Raw genomic sequence first — 13,856 nt, forward strand, 5'->3', positions numbered from 1 at the left:
ACAGGTGTAGAGATTTCCTGATAAAATGATGCAAGCCGTAGCAGTTTCTAACACATGGCTAACCTTCTTGAAATTCAACACAATGGTCAACGAATCTGCCAATAAACCTGTTCAGGTGGCTCCTCACTTACTCCCGAAGCACCCAGACGTGTTAAACCCTCGGAATTCGACTGACCACAAACAGCCTGTTTTTTTACAATAGGGTAGATTGTACGTGGCAAGTCCACATCTCAGCTTTCTGAAGAGATATCAAGCTAAAACTTGCTTTCCCATGCTAGTCTGGACACGTGCTACCCCTGTGGTGAGTTTCAAGAAGAATGGAGAAACTCTACAATTTGACCAACAAAAATCACCAAGAGACATTTTCGAGTTTCTCCTGTGCTCTTGAAACTTTGGGTTTGTTAGTTTGAGACTAGCACAGGAAGGCAGGTTTCAGCTTGATATCACGCTGCAAGTGTTTAATTCCGAGGTAAGTTAAGGGTAGCGTTTCAGGAAACTCAGCATATACTGCCAGGCCGAATGAACTCTGTCCTCTTGTGTGTGGGACTTACGCAGATTGTCTATTTGCTTTCGGGCACATCACAGTATAAATATTTTCCCAAAAAGCACTATCGTTAGCCTGTGGAGTTTCTGTAGTGTAGTGGTCATCACATTCGCCTAACACGCGAAAGGTCCTCGGTTCAAAACCGAGCAGAAACAGCTGTCCTCTTTTGAAGAAATGTATAAACACCTTTGAGCCGACAGTTGGCTTCAGAAGGTTTAACGTTTATGCGCATATTGCCGAGCCTGCACAGAACGATTTCAGACTTCTTTAGGTAGTGGGTTTCCGTAGTGTAGTGGTTATCACGTTCGCCTCACACGCGAAAGGTCCCCAGTTCGAAACTGGGCGGGAACACTGCATCTCTTTTCACAATTGTTTAGGTGGGTTTCTGTTGAGGAGGAACTCAACGCTTCCAAGGCTTTGCGGCCAAGAGGCATGAGTACAGTCACTAAAGGTATAGTTGATGCAGAAATGAAAGAGCAGTCATTGTTTGACCTTAACCTATCCCACAACCGTGACATTCCAAGCCTGCGTGGCTTTCTTCTGAGGAACACGAAAAAAGAGATTTGTCTGAGTGGCCCTCTGTTGAGCAGCAGCTCTGCATCACGAAGGCCCTTCTCTACACAGGTGTAGAGATTTCCTGATAAAATGATGCAAGCCGTAGCAGTTTCTAACACATGGCTAACCTTCTTGAAATTCAACACAATGGTCAACGAATCTGCCAATAAACCTGTTCAGGTGGCTCCTCACTTACTCCCGAAGCACCCAGACGTGTTAAACCCTCGGAATTCGACTGACCACAAACAGCCTGTTTTTTTACAATAGGGTAGATTGTACGTGGCAAGTCCACATCTCAGCTTTCTGAAGAGATATCAAGCTAAAACTTGCTTTCCCATGCTAGTCTGGACACGTGCTACCCCTGTGGTGAGTTTCAAGAAGAATGGAGAAACTCTACAATTTGACCAACAAAAATCACCAAGAGACATTTTCGAGTTTCTCCTGTGCTCTTGAAACTTTGGGTTTGTTAGTTTGAGACTAGCACAGAAAGGCAGGTTTCAGCTTGATATCACGCTGCAAGTGTTTAATTCCGAGGTAAGTTAAGGGTAGCGTTTCAGGAAACTCAGCATATACTGCCAGGCCGAATGAACTCTGTCCTCTTGTGTGTGGGACTTACGCAGATTGTCTATTTGCTTTCGGGCACATCACAGTATAAATATTTTCCCAAAAAGCACTATCGTTAGCCTGTGGAGTTTCTGTAGTGTAGTGGTCATCACATTCGCCTAACACGCGAAAGGTCCTCGGTTCAAAACCGAGCAGAAACAGCTGTCCTCTTTTGAAGAAATGTATAAACACCTTTGAGCCGACAGTTGGCTTCAGAAGGTTTAACGTTTATGCGCATATTGCCGAGCCTGCACAGAACGATTTCAGACTTCTTTAGGTAGTGGGTTTCCGTAGTGTAGTGGTTATCACGTTCGCCTCACACGCGAAAGGTCCCCAGTTCGAAACTGGGCGGGAACACTGCATCTCTTTTCACAATTGTTTAGGTGGGTTTCTGTTGAGGAGGAACTCAACGCTTCCAAGGCTTTGCGGCCAAGAGGCATGAGTACAGTCACTAAAGGTATAGTTGATGCAGAAATGAAAGAGCAGTCATTGTTTCACCTTAACCTATCCCACAACCGTGACATTCCAAGCCTGCGTGGCTTTCTTCTGAGGAACACGAAAAAAGAGATTTGTCTGAGTGGCCCTCTGTTGAGCAGCAGCTCTGCATCACGAAGGCCCTTCTCTACACAGGTGTAGAGATTTCCTGATAAAATGATGCAAGCCGTAGCAGTTTCTAACACATGGCTAACCTTCTTGAAATTCAACACAATGGTCAACGAATCTGCCAATAAACCTGTTCAGGTGGCTCCTCACTTACTCCCGAAGCACCCAGACGTGTTAAACCCTCGGAATTCGACTGACCACAAACAGCCTGTTTTTTTACAATAGGGTAGATTGTACGTGGCAAGTCCACATCTCAGCTTTCTGAAGAGATATCAAGCTAAAACTTGCTTTCCCATGCTAGTCTGGACACGTGCTACCCCTGTGGTGAGTTTCAAGAAGAATGGAGAAACTCTACAATTTGACCAACAAAAATCACCAAGAGACATTTTCGAGTTTCTCCTGTGCTCTTGAAACTTTGGGTTTGTTAGTTTGAGACTAGCACAGGAAGGCAGATTTCAGCTTGATATCACGCTGCAAGTGTTTAATTCCGAGGTAAGTTAAGGGTAGCGTTTCAGGAAACTCTGCATATACTGCCAGGCCGAATGAACTCTGTCCTCTTGTGTGTGGGACTTACGCAGATTGTCTATTTGGTTTCGGGCACATCACAGTATAAATATTTTCCCAAAAAGCACTATCGTTAGCCTGTGGAGTTTCTGTAGTGTAGTGGTCATCACATTCGCCTAACACGCGAAAGGTCCTCGGTTCAAAACCGAGCAGAAACAGCTGTCCTCTTTTGAAGAAATGTATAAACACCTTTGAGCCGACAGTTGGCTTCAGAAGGTTTAACGTTTATGCGCATATTGCCGAGCCTGCACAGAACGATTTCAGACTTCTTTAGGTAGTGGGTTTCCGTAGTGTAGTGGTTATCACGTTCGCCTCACACGCGAAAGGTCCCCAGTTCGAAACTGGGCGGGAACACTGCATCTCTTTTCACAATTGTTTAGGTGGGTTTCTGTTGAGGAGGAACTCAACGCTTCCAAGGCTTTGCGGCCAAGAGGCATGAGTACAGTCACTAAAGGTATAGTTGATGCAGAAATGAAAGAGCAGTCATTGTTTGACCTTAACCTATCCCACAACCGTGACATTCCAAGCCTGCGTGGCTTTCTTCTGAGGAACACGAAAAAAGAGATTTGTCTGAGTGGCCCTCTGTTGAGCAGCAGCTCTGCATCACGAAGGCCCTTCTCTACACAGGTGTAGAGATTTCCTGATAAAATGATGCAAGCCGTAGCAGTTTCTAACACATGGCTAACCTTCTTGAAATTCAACACAATGGTCAACGAATCTGCCAATAAACCTGTTCAGGTGGCTCCTCACTTACTCCCGAAGCACCCAGACGTGTTAAACCCTCGGAATTCGACTGACCACAAACAGCCTGTTTTTTTACAATAGGGTAGATTGTACGTGGCAAGTCCACATCTCAGCTTTCTGAAGAGATATCAAGCTAAAACTTGCTTTCCCATGCTAGTCTGGACACGTGCTACCCCTGTGGTGAGTTTCAAGAAGAATGGAGAAACTCTACAATTTGACCAACAAAAATCACCAAGAGACATTTTCGAGTTTCTCCTGTGCTCTTGAAACTTTGGGTTTGTTAGTTTGAGACTAGCACAGGAAGGCAGATTTCAGCTTGATATCACGCTGCAAGTGTTTAATTCCGAGGTAAGTTAAGGGTAGCGTTTCAGGAAACTCTGCATATACTGCCAGGCCGAATGAACTCTGTCCTCTTGTGTGTGGGACTTACGCAGATTGTCTATTTGGTTTCGGGCACATCACAGTATAAATATTTTCCCAAAAAGCACTATTGTTAGCCTGTGGAGTTTCTGTAGTGTAGTGGTCATCACATTCGCCTAACACGCGAAAGGTCCTCGGTTCAAAACCGAGCAGAAACAGCTGTCCTCTTTTGAAGAAATGTATAAACACCTTTGAGCCGACAGTTGGCTTCAGAAGGTTTAACGTTTATGCGCATATTGCCGAGCCTGCACAGAACGATTTCAGACTTCTTTAGGTAGTGGGTTTCCGTAGTGTAGTGGTTATCACGTTCGCCTCACACGCGAAAGGTCCCCAGTTCGAAACTGGGCGGGAACACTGCATCTCTTTTCACAATTGTTTAGGTGGGTTTCTGTTGAGGAGGAACTCAACGCTTCCAAGGCTTTGCGGCCAAGAGGCATGAGTACAGTCACTAAAGGTATAGTTGATGCAGAAATGAAAGAGCAGTCATTGTTTGACCTTAACCTATCCCACAACCGTGACATTCCAAGCCTGCTTGGCTTTCTTCTGAGGAACACGAAAAAAGAGATTTGTCTGAGTGGCCCTCTGTTGAGCAGCAGCTCTGCATCACGAAGGCCCTTCACTACACAGGTGTAGAGATTTCCTGATAAAATGATGCAAGCCGTAGCAGTTTCTAACACATGGCTAACCTTCTTGAAATTCAACACAATGGTCAACGAATCTGCCAATAAACCTGTTCAGGTGGCTCCTCACTTACTCCCGAAGCACCCAGACGTGTTAAACCCTCGGAATTCGACTGACCACAAACAGCCTGTTTTTTTACAATAGGGTAGATTGTACGTGGCAAGTCCACATCTCAGCTTTCTGAAGAGATATCAAGCTAAAACTTGCTTTCCCATGCTAGTCTGGACACGTGCTACCCCTGTGGTGAGTTTCAAGAAGAATGGAGAAACTCTACAATTTGACCAACAAAAATCACCAAGAGACATTTTCGAGTTTCTCCTGTGCTCTTGAAACTTTGGGTTTGTTAGTTTGAGACTAGCACAGGAAGGCAGGTTTCAGCTTGATATCACGCTGCAAGTGTTTAATTCCGAGGTAAGTTAAGGGTAGCGTTTCAGGAAACTCAGCATATACTGCCAGGCCGAATGAACTCTGTCCTCTTGTGTGTGGGACTTACGCAGATTGTCTATTTGCTTTCGGGCACATCACAGTATAAATATTTTCCCAAAAAGCACTATCGTTAGCCTGTGGAGTTTCTGTAGTGTAGTGGTCATCACATTCGCCTAACACGCGAAAGGTCCTCGGTTCAAAACCGAGCAGAAACAGCTGTCCTCTTTTGAAGAAATGTATAAACACCTTTGAGCCGACAGTTGGCTTCAGAAGGTTTAACGTTTATGCGCATATTGCCGAGCCTGCACAGAACGATTTCAGACTTCTTTAGGTAGTGGGTTTCCGTAGTGTAGTGGTTATCACGTTCGCCTCACACGCGAAAGGTCCCCAGTTCGAAACTGGGCGGGAACACTGCATCTCTTTTCACAATTGTTTAGGTGGGTTTCTGTTGAGGAGGAACTCAACGCTTCCAAGGCTTTGCGGCCAAGAGGCATGAGTACAGTCACTAAAGGTATAGTTGATGCAGAAATGAAAGAGCAGTCATTGTTTGACCTTAACCTATCCCACAACCGTGACATTCCAAGCCTGCGTGGCTTTCTTCTGAGGAACACGAAAAAAGAGATTTGTCTGAGTGGCCCTCTGTTGAGCAGCAGCTCTGCATCACGAAGGCCCTTCTCTACACAGGTGTAGAGATTTCCTGATAAAATGATGCAAGCCGTAGCAGTTTCTAACACATGGCTAACCTTCTTGAAATTCAACACAATGGTCAACGAATCTGCCAATAAACCTGTTCAGGTGGCTCCTCACTTACTCCCGAAGCACCCAGACGTGTTAAACCCTCGGAATTCGACTGACCACAAACAGCCTGTTTTTTTACAATAGGGTAGATTGTACGTGGCAAGTCCACATCTCAGCTTTCTGAAGAGATATCAAGCTAAAACTTGCTTTCCCATGCTAGTCTGGACACGTGCTACCCCTGTGGTGAGTTTCAAGAAGAATGGAGAAACTCTACAATTTGACCAACAAAAATCACCAAGAGACATTTTCGAGTTTCTCCTGTGCTCTTGAAACTTTGGGTTTGTTAGTTTGAGACTAGCACAGAAAGGCAGGTTTCAGCTTGATATCACGCTGCAAGTGTTTAATTCCGAGGTAAGTTAAGGGTAGCGTTTCAGGAAACTCAGCATATACTGCCAGGCCGAATGAACTCTGTCCTCTTGTGTGTGGGACTTACGCAGATTGTCTATTTGCTTTCGGGCACATCACAGTATAAATATTTTCCCAAAAAGCACTATCGTTAGCCTGTGGAGTTTCTGTAGTGTAGTGGTCATCACATTCGCCTAACACGCGAAAGGTCCTCGGTTCAAAACCGAGCAGAAACAGCTGTCCTCTTTTGAAGAAATGTATAAACACCTTTGAGCCGACAGTTGGCTTCAGAAGGTTTAACGTTTATGCGCATATTGCCGAGCCTGCACAGAACGATTTCAGACTTCTTTAGGTAGTGGGTTTCCGTAGTGTAGTGGTTATCACGTTCGCCTCACACGCGAAAGGTCCCCAGTTCGAAACTGGGCGGGAACACTCCATCTCTTTTCACAATTGTTTAGGTGGGTTTCTGTTGAGGAGGAACTCAACGCTTCCAAGGCTTTGCGGCCAAGAGGCATGAGTACAGTCACTAAAGGTATAGTTGATGCAGAAATGAAAGAGCAGTCATTGTTTCACCTTAACCTATCCCACAACCGTGACATTCCAAGCCTGCGTGGCTTTCTTCTGAGGAACACGAAAAAAGAGATTTGTCTGAGTGGCCCTCTGTTGAGCAGCAGCTCTGCATCACGAAGGCCCTTCTCTACACAGGTGTAGAGATTTCCTGATAAAATGATGCAAGCCGTAGCAGTTTCTAACACATGGCTAACCTTCTTGAAATTCAACACAATGGTCAACGAATCTGCCAATAAACCTGTTCAGGTGGCTCCTCACTTACTCCCGAAGCACCCAGACGTGTTAAACCCTCGGAATTTGACTGACCACAAACAGCCTGTTTTTTTTACAATAGGGTAGATTGTACGTGGCAAGTCCACATCTCGGCTTTCTGAAGAGATATCAAGCTAAAACTTGCTTTCCCATGCTAGTCTGGACACGTGCTACCCCTGTGGTGAGTTTCAAGAAGAATGGAGAAACTCTACAATTTGACCAACAAAAATCACCAAGAGACATTTTCGAGTTTCTCCTGTGCTCTTGAAACTTTGGGTTTGTTAGTTTGAGACTAGCACAGGAAGGCAGGTTTCAGCTTGATATCACGCTGCAAGTGTTTAATTCCGAGGTAAGTTAAGGGTAGCGTTTCAGGAAACTCAGCATATACTGCCAGGCCGAATGAACTCTGTCCTCTTGTGTGTGGGACTTACGCAGATTGTCTATTTGCTTTCGGGCACATCACAGTATAAATATTTTCCCAAAAAGCACTATCGTTAGCCTGTGGAGTTTCTGTAGTGTAGTGGTCATCACATTCGCCTAACACGCGAAAGGTCCTCGGTTCAAAACCGAGCAGAAACAGCTGTCCTCTTTTGAAGAAATGTATAAACACCTTTGAGCCGACAGTTGGCTTCAGAAGGTTTAACGTTTATGCGCATATTGCCGAGCCTGCACAGAACGATTTCAGACTTCTTTAGGTAGTGGGTTTCCGTAGTGTAGTGGTTATCACATTCGCCTCACACGCGAAAGGTCCCCAGTTCGAAACTGGGCGGGAACACTGCATCTCTTTTCACAATTGTTTAGGTGGGTTTCTGTTGAGGAGGAACTCAACGCTTCCAAGGCTTTGCGGCCAAGAGGCATGAGTACAGTCACTAAAGGTATAGTTGATGCAGAAATGAAAGAGCAGTCATTGTTTGACCTTAACCTATCCCACAACCGTGACATTCCAAGCCTGCGTGGCTTTCTTCTGAGGAACACGAAAAAAGAGATTTGTCTGAGTGGCCCTCTGTTGAGCAGCAGCTCTGCATCACGAAGGCCCTTCACTACACAGGTGTAGAGATTTCCTGATAAAATGATGCAAGCCGTAGCAGTTTCTAACACATGGCTAACCTTCTTGAAATTCAACACAATGGTCAACGAATCTGCCAATAAACCTGTTCAGGTGGCTCCTCACTTCCTCCCGAAGCACCCAGACGTGTTAAACCCTCGGAATTCGACTGACCACAAACAGCCTGTTTTTTTACAATAGGGTAGATTGTACGTGGCAAGTCCACATCTCAGCTTTCTGAAGAGATATCAAGCTAAAACTTGCTTTCCCATGCTAGTCTGGACACGTGCTACCCCTGTGGTGAGTTTCAAGAAGAATGGAGAAACTCTACAATTTGACCAACAAAAATCACCAAGAGACATTTTCGAGTTTCTCCTGTGCTCTTGAAACTTTGGGTTTGTTAGTTTGAGACTAGCACAGGAAGGCAGGTTTCAGCTTGATATCACGCTGCAAGTGTTTAATTCCGAGGTAAGTTAAGGGTAGCGTTTCAGGAAACTCAGCATATACTGCCAGGCCGAATGAACTCTGTCCTCTTGTGTGTGGGACTTACGCAGATTGTCTATTTGCTTTCGGGCACATCACAGTATAAATATTTTCCCAAAAAGCACTATCGTTAGCCTGTGGAGTTTCTGTAGTGTAGTGGTCATCACATTCGCCTAACACGCGAAAGGTCCTCGGTTCAAAACCGAGCAGAAACAGCTGTCCTCTTTTGAAGAAATGTATAAACACCTTTGAGCCGACAGTTGGCTTCAGAAGGTTTAACGTTTATGCGCATATTGCCGAGCCTGCACAGAACGATTTCAGACCTCTTTAGGTAGTGGGTTTCCGTAGTGTAGTGGTTATCACGTTCGCCTCACACGCGAAAGGTCCCCAGTTCGAAACTGGGCGGGAACACTGCATCTCTTTTCACAATTGTTTAGGTGGGTTTCTGTTGAGGAGGAACTCAACGCTTCCAAGGCTTTGCGGCCAAGAGGCATGAGTACAGTCACTAAAGGTATAGTTGATGCAGAAATGAAAGAGCAGTCATTGTTTCACCTTAACCTATCCCACAACCGTGACATTCCAAGCCTGCGTGGCTTTCTTCTGAGGAACACGAAAAAAGAGATTTGTCTGAGTGGCCCTCTGTTGAGCAGCAGCTCTGCATCACGAAGGCCCTTCTCTACACAGGTGTAGAGATTTCCTGATAAAATGATGCAAGCCGTAGCAGTTTCTAACACATGGCTAACCTTCTTGAAATTCAACACAATGGTCAACGAATCTGCCAATAAACCTGTTCAGGTGGCTCCTCACTTACTCCCGAAGCACCCAGACGTGTTAAACCCTCGGAATTCGACTGACCACAAACAGCCTGTTTTTTTACAATAGGGTAGATTGTACGTGGCAAGTCCACATCTCGGCTTTCTGAAGAGATATCAAGCTAAAACTTGCTTTCCCATGCTAGTCTGGACACGTGCTACCCCTGTGGTGAGTTTCAAGAAGAATGGAGAAACTCTACAATTTGACCAACAAAAATCACCAAGAGACATTTTCGAGTTTCTCCTGTGCTCTTGAAACTTTGGGTTTGTTAGTTTGAGACTAGCACAGGAAGGCAGATTTCAGCTTGATATCACGCTGCAAGTGTTTAATTCCGAGGTAAGTTAAGGGTAGCGTTTCAGGAAACTCTGCATATACTGCCAGGCCGAATGAACTCTGTCCTCTTGTGTGTGGGACTTACGCAGATTGTCTATTTGCTTTCGGGCACATCACAGTATAAATATTTTCCCAAAAAGCACTATCGTTAGCCTGTGGAGTTTCTGTAGTGTAGTGGTCATCACATTCGCCTAACACGCGAAAGGTCCTCGGTTCAAAACCGAGCAGAAACAGCTGTCCTCTTTTGAAGAAATGTATAAACACCTTTGAGCCGACAGTTGGCTTCAGAAGGTTTAACGTTTATGCGCATATTGCCGAGCCTGCACAGAACGATTTCAGACTTCTTTAGGTACTGGGTTTCCGTAGTTTAGTGGTTATCACGTTCGCCTCACACGCGAAAGGTCCCCAGTTCGAAACTGGGTGGGAACACTGCATCTCTTTTCACAATTGTTTAGGTGGGTTTCTGTTGAGGAGGAACTCAACGCTTCCAAGGCTTTGCGGCCAAGAGGCATGAGTACAGTCACTAAAGGTATAGTTGATGCAGAAATGAAAGAGCAGTCATTGTTTGACCTTAACCTATCCCACAACCGTGACATTCCAAGCCTGCGTGTCTTTCTTCTGAGGAACACGAAAAAAGAGATTTGTCTGAGTGGCCCTCTGTTGAGCAGCAGCTCTGCATCACGAAGGCCCTTCACTACACAGGTGTAGAGATTTCCTGATAAAATGATGCAAGCCGTAGCAGTTTCTAACACATGGCTAACCTTCTTGAAATTCAACACAATGGTCAACGAATCTGCCAATAAACCTGTTCAGGTGGCTCCTCACTTACTCCCGAAGCATCCAGACGTGTTAAACCCTCGGAATTTGACTGACCACAAACAGCCTGTTTTTTTTACAATAGGGTAGATTGTACGTGGCAAGTCCACATCTCGGCTTTCTGAAGAGATATCAAGCTAAAACTTGCTTTCCCATGCTAGTCTGGACACGTGCTACCCCTGTGGTGAGTTTCAAGAAGAATGGAGAAACTCTACAATTTGACCAACAAAAATCACCAAGAGACATTTTCGAGTTTCTCCTGTGCTCTTGAAACTTTGGGTTTGTTAGTTTGAGACTAGCACAGGAAGGCAGGTTTCAGCTTGATATCACGCTGCAAGTGTTTAATTCCGAGGTAAGTTAAGGGTAGCGTTTCAGGAAACTCAGCATATACTGCCAGGCCGAATGAACTCTGTCCTCTTGTGTGTGGGACTTACGCAGATTGTCTATTTGCTTTCGGGCACATCACAGTATAAATATTTTCCCAAAAAGCACTATCGTTAGCCTGTGGAGTTTCTGTAGTGTAGTGGTCATCACATTCGCCTAACACGCGAAAGGTCCTCGGTTCAAAACCGAGCAGAAACAGCTGTCCTCTTTTGAAGAAATGTATAAACACCTTTGAGCCGACAGTTGGCTTCAGAAGGTTTAACGTTTATGCGCATATTGCCAAGCCTGCACAGAACGATTTCAGACTTCTTTAGGTAGTGGGTTTCCGTAGTGTAGTGGTTATCACGTTCGCCTCACACGCGAAAGGTCCCCAGTTCGAAACTGGGCGGGAACACTGCATCTCTTTTCACAATTGTTTAGGTGGGTTTCTGTTGAGGAGGAACTCAACGCTTCCAAGGCTTTGCGGCCAAGAGGCATGAGTACAGTCACTAAAGGTATAGTTGATGCAGAAATGAAAGAGCAGTCATTGTTTGACCTTAACCTATCCCACAACCGTGACATTCCAAGCCTGCGTGGCTTTCTTCTGAGGAACACGAAAAAAGAGATTTGTCTGAGTGGCCCTCTGTTGAGCAGCAGCTCTGCATCACGAAGGCCCTTCACTACACAGGTGTAGAGATTTCCTGATAAAATGATGCAAGCCGTAGCAGTTTCTAACACATGGCTAACCTTCTTGAAATTCAACACAATGGTCAACAAATCTGCCAATAAACCTGTTCAGGTGGCTCCTCACTTCCTCCCGAAGCACCCAGACGTGTTAAACCCTCGGAATTCGACTGACCACAAACAGCCTGTTTTTTTACAATAGGGTAGATTGTACGTGGCAAGTCCACATCTCAGCTTTCTGAAGAGATATCAAGCTAAAACTTGCTTTCCCATGCTAGTCTGGACACGTGCTACCCCTGTGGTGAGTTTCAAGAAGAATGGAGAAACTCTACAATTTGACCAACAAAAATCACCAAGAGACATTTTCGAGTTTCTCCTGTGCTCTTGAAACTTTGGGTTTGTTAGTTTGAGACTAGCACAGGAAGGCAGATTTCAGCTTGATATCACACTGCAAGTGTTTAATTCCGAGGTAAGTTAAGGGTAGCGTTTCAGGAAACTCTGCATATACTGCCAGGCCGAATGAACTCTGTCCTCTTGTGTGTGGGACTTACGCAGATTGTCTATTTGCTTTCGGGCACATCACAGTATAAATATTTTCCCAAAAAGCACTATCGCTAGCCTGTGGAGTTTCTGTAGTGTAGTGGTCATCACATTCGCCTAACACGCGAAAGGTCCTCGGTTCAAAACCGAGCAGAAACAGCTGTCCTCTTTTGAAGAAATGTATAAACACCTTTGAGCCGACAGTTGGCTTCAGAAGGTTTAACGTTTATGCGCATATTGCCAAGCCTGCACAGAACGATTTCAGACTTCTTTAGGTAGTGGGTTTCCGTAGTGTAGTGGTTATCACGTTCGCCTCACACGCGAAAGGTCCCCAGTTCGAAACTGGGCGGGAACACTGCATCTCTTTTCACAATTGTTTAGGTGGGTTTCTGTTGAGGAGGAACTCAACGCTTCCAAGGCTTTGCGGCCAAGAGGCATGAGTACAGTCACTAAAGGTATAGTTGATGCAGAAATGAAAGAGCAGTCATTGTTTGACCTTAACCTATCCCACAACCGTGACATTCCAAGCCTGCTTGGCTTTCTTCTGAGGAACACGAAAAAAGAGATTTGTCTGAGTGGCCCTCTGTTGAGCAGCAGCTCTGCATCACGAAGGCCCTTCTCTACACAGGTGTAGAGATTTCCTGATAAAATGATGCAAGCCGTAGCAGTTTCTAACACATGGATAACCTTCTTGAAATTCAACACAATGGTCAACGAATCTGCCAATAAACCTGTTCAGGTGGCTCCTCACTTACTCCCGAAGCACCCAGACGTGTTAAACCCTCGGAATTCGACTGACCACAAACAGCCTGTTTTTTTACAATAGGGTAGATTGTACGTGGCAAGTCCACATCTCAGCTTTCTGAAGAGATATCAAGCTAAAACTTGCTTTCCCATGCTAGTCTGGACACGTGCTACCCCTGTGGTGAGTTTCAAGAAGAATGGAGAAACTCTACAATTTGACCAACAAAAATCACCAAGAGACATTTTCGAGTTTCTCCTGTGCTCTTGAAACTTTGGGTTTGTTAGTTTGAGACTACCACAGGAAGGCAGATTTCAGCTTGATATCACACTGCAAGTGTTTAATTCCGAGGTAAGTTAAGGGTAGCGTTTCAGGAAACTCTGCATATACTGCCAGGCCGAATGAACTCTGTCCTCTTGTGTGTGGGACTTACGCAGATTGTCCCGCAGATAACTGGAGAATTGCTTGGTTTGCTGCTAAAAATAGAAGGTATTTGCAGACTGAAGAGCGCAACGGAATCTGTAATTTGATTCGCGCTCCACGATGCTTGCGATGAAAAGATCTGACACCTCTTTGGCTGCAGGCTTCAATAGTGTAGAGGTTATCACGGTCAAAATCGTTCAGGTGGGTTTCTGTTGAGGAGGAACTCAACGCTTCCAAGGCTTTGCGGCCAAGAGGCATGAATACAGTCACTAAAGGTAAAGTTGATGCAGAAATGAAAGAGCAGATATTGTTTGACCTAAACCTAACCCACAACTGTGACATTCCAAGCCTGCGTGGCTTTCTTCTGAGAAACACCAAAGAAGAGATTTTAGGGAACTCTGCGTAGACTGCCACGCCGAATGAAATCTGTCCTCTTGTGTAAGGGTCTTTTTCCGCCTAGGCCATCAAGTAAGGGCAGGGCCTCAAGGGGCGCCTAAAAGGGGGTACGT

The 13,856-nt window shown here is 45.2% G+C and overlaps 22 non-coding genes across 22 annotated transcripts; all 22 read left to right on the forward strand.

Moving 5' to 3' along the window:
* The first annotated feature begins 626 nt into the window (after positions 1-626).
* trnav-aac (transfer RNA valine (anticodon AAC)) lies at positions 627-699 on the forward strand. The gene has a single exon. It is a non-coding gene; the product is annotated as a tRNA-Val (tRNA).
* Positions 700-822: 123 nt separating this feature from the next.
* trnav-cac (transfer RNA valine (anticodon CAC)) lies at positions 823-895 on the forward strand. The gene has a single exon. It is a non-coding gene; the product is annotated as a tRNA-Val (tRNA).
* Positions 896-1,790: 895 nt separating this feature from the next.
* Positions 1,791-1,863, forward strand: trnav-aac (transfer RNA valine (anticodon AAC)). Its single transcript has one exon. It is a non-coding gene; the product is annotated as a tRNA-Val (tRNA).
* A 123-nt stretch (positions 1,864-1,986) lies between these two features.
* On the forward strand, positions 1,987-2,059 carry trnav-cac (transfer RNA valine (anticodon CAC)). Its single transcript has one exon. It is a non-coding gene; the product is annotated as a tRNA-Val (tRNA).
* Positions 2,060-2,954: 895 nt separating this feature from the next.
* trnav-aac (transfer RNA valine (anticodon AAC)) lies at positions 2,955-3,027 on the forward strand. The gene has a single exon. It is a non-coding gene; the product is annotated as a tRNA-Val (tRNA).
* A 123-nt stretch (positions 3,028-3,150) lies between these two features.
* Positions 3,151-3,223, forward strand: trnav-cac (transfer RNA valine (anticodon CAC)). Its single transcript has one exon. It is a non-coding gene; the product is annotated as a tRNA-Val (tRNA).
* Positions 3,224-4,118: 895 nt separating this feature from the next.
* Positions 4,119-4,191, forward strand: trnav-aac (transfer RNA valine (anticodon AAC)). The gene has a single exon. It is a non-coding gene; the product is annotated as a tRNA-Val (tRNA).
* A 123-nt stretch (positions 4,192-4,314) lies between these two features.
* Positions 4,315-4,387, forward strand: trnav-cac (transfer RNA valine (anticodon CAC)). The gene has a single exon. It is a non-coding gene; the product is annotated as a tRNA-Val (tRNA).
* Positions 4,388-5,282: 895 nt separating this feature from the next.
* On the forward strand, positions 5,283-5,355 carry trnav-aac (transfer RNA valine (anticodon AAC)). Its single transcript has one exon. It is a non-coding gene; the product is annotated as a tRNA-Val (tRNA).
* A 123-nt stretch (positions 5,356-5,478) lies between these two features.
* On the forward strand, positions 5,479-5,551 carry trnav-cac (transfer RNA valine (anticodon CAC)). The gene has a single exon. It is a non-coding gene; the product is annotated as a tRNA-Val (tRNA).
* An 895-nt stretch (positions 5,552-6,446) lies between these two features.
* Positions 6,447-6,519, forward strand: trnav-aac (transfer RNA valine (anticodon AAC)). Its single transcript has one exon. It is a non-coding gene; the product is annotated as a tRNA-Val (tRNA).
* Positions 6,520-6,642: 123 nt separating this feature from the next.
* Positions 6,643-6,715, forward strand: trnav-cac (transfer RNA valine (anticodon CAC)). Its single transcript has one exon. It is a non-coding gene; the product is annotated as a tRNA-Val (tRNA).
* An 896-nt stretch (positions 6,716-7,611) lies between these two features.
* On the forward strand, positions 7,612-7,684 carry trnav-aac (transfer RNA valine (anticodon AAC)). Its single transcript has one exon. It is a non-coding gene; the product is annotated as a tRNA-Val (tRNA).
* A 123-nt stretch (positions 7,685-7,807) lies between these two features.
* trnav-cac (transfer RNA valine (anticodon CAC)) lies at positions 7,808-7,880 on the forward strand. The gene has a single exon. It is a non-coding gene; the product is annotated as a tRNA-Val (tRNA).
* An 895-nt stretch (positions 7,881-8,775) lies between these two features.
* trnav-aac (transfer RNA valine (anticodon AAC)) lies at positions 8,776-8,848 on the forward strand. Its single transcript has one exon. It is a non-coding gene; the product is annotated as a tRNA-Val (tRNA).
* Positions 8,849-8,971: 123 nt separating this feature from the next.
* Positions 8,972-9,044, forward strand: trnav-cac (transfer RNA valine (anticodon CAC)). Its single transcript has one exon. It is a non-coding gene; the product is annotated as a tRNA-Val (tRNA).
* An 895-nt stretch (positions 9,045-9,939) lies between these two features.
* trnav-aac (transfer RNA valine (anticodon AAC)) lies at positions 9,940-10,012 on the forward strand. Its single transcript has one exon. It is a non-coding gene; the product is annotated as a tRNA-Val (tRNA).
* Positions 10,013-10,135: 123 nt separating this feature from the next.
* On the forward strand, positions 10,136-10,208 carry trnav-cac (transfer RNA valine (anticodon CAC)). The gene has a single exon. It is a non-coding gene; the product is annotated as a tRNA-Val (tRNA).
* Positions 10,209-11,104: 896 nt separating this feature from the next.
* On the forward strand, positions 11,105-11,177 carry trnav-aac (transfer RNA valine (anticodon AAC)). Its single transcript has one exon. It is a non-coding gene; the product is annotated as a tRNA-Val (tRNA).
* Positions 11,178-11,300: 123 nt separating this feature from the next.
* trnav-cac (transfer RNA valine (anticodon CAC)) lies at positions 11,301-11,373 on the forward strand. Its single transcript has one exon. It is a non-coding gene; the product is annotated as a tRNA-Val (tRNA).
* An 895-nt stretch (positions 11,374-12,268) lies between these two features.
* trnav-aac (transfer RNA valine (anticodon AAC)) lies at positions 12,269-12,341 on the forward strand. The gene has a single exon. It is a non-coding gene; the product is annotated as a tRNA-Val (tRNA).
* A 123-nt stretch (positions 12,342-12,464) lies between these two features.
* trnav-cac (transfer RNA valine (anticodon CAC)) lies at positions 12,465-12,537 on the forward strand. The gene has a single exon. It is a non-coding gene; the product is annotated as a tRNA-Val (tRNA).
* Positions 12,538-13,856: the final 1,319 nt, after the last annotated feature.

This window comes from Carassius gibelio, chromosome B20 (assembly GCF_023724105.1).
Source record: "Carassius gibelio isolate Cgi1373 ecotype wild population from Czech Republic chromosome B20, carGib1.2-hapl.c, whole genome shotgun sequence".
NCBI classification, from domain to species: domain Eukaryota; kingdom Metazoa; phylum Chordata; class Actinopteri; order Cypriniformes; family Cyprinidae; genus Carassius; species Carassius gibelio.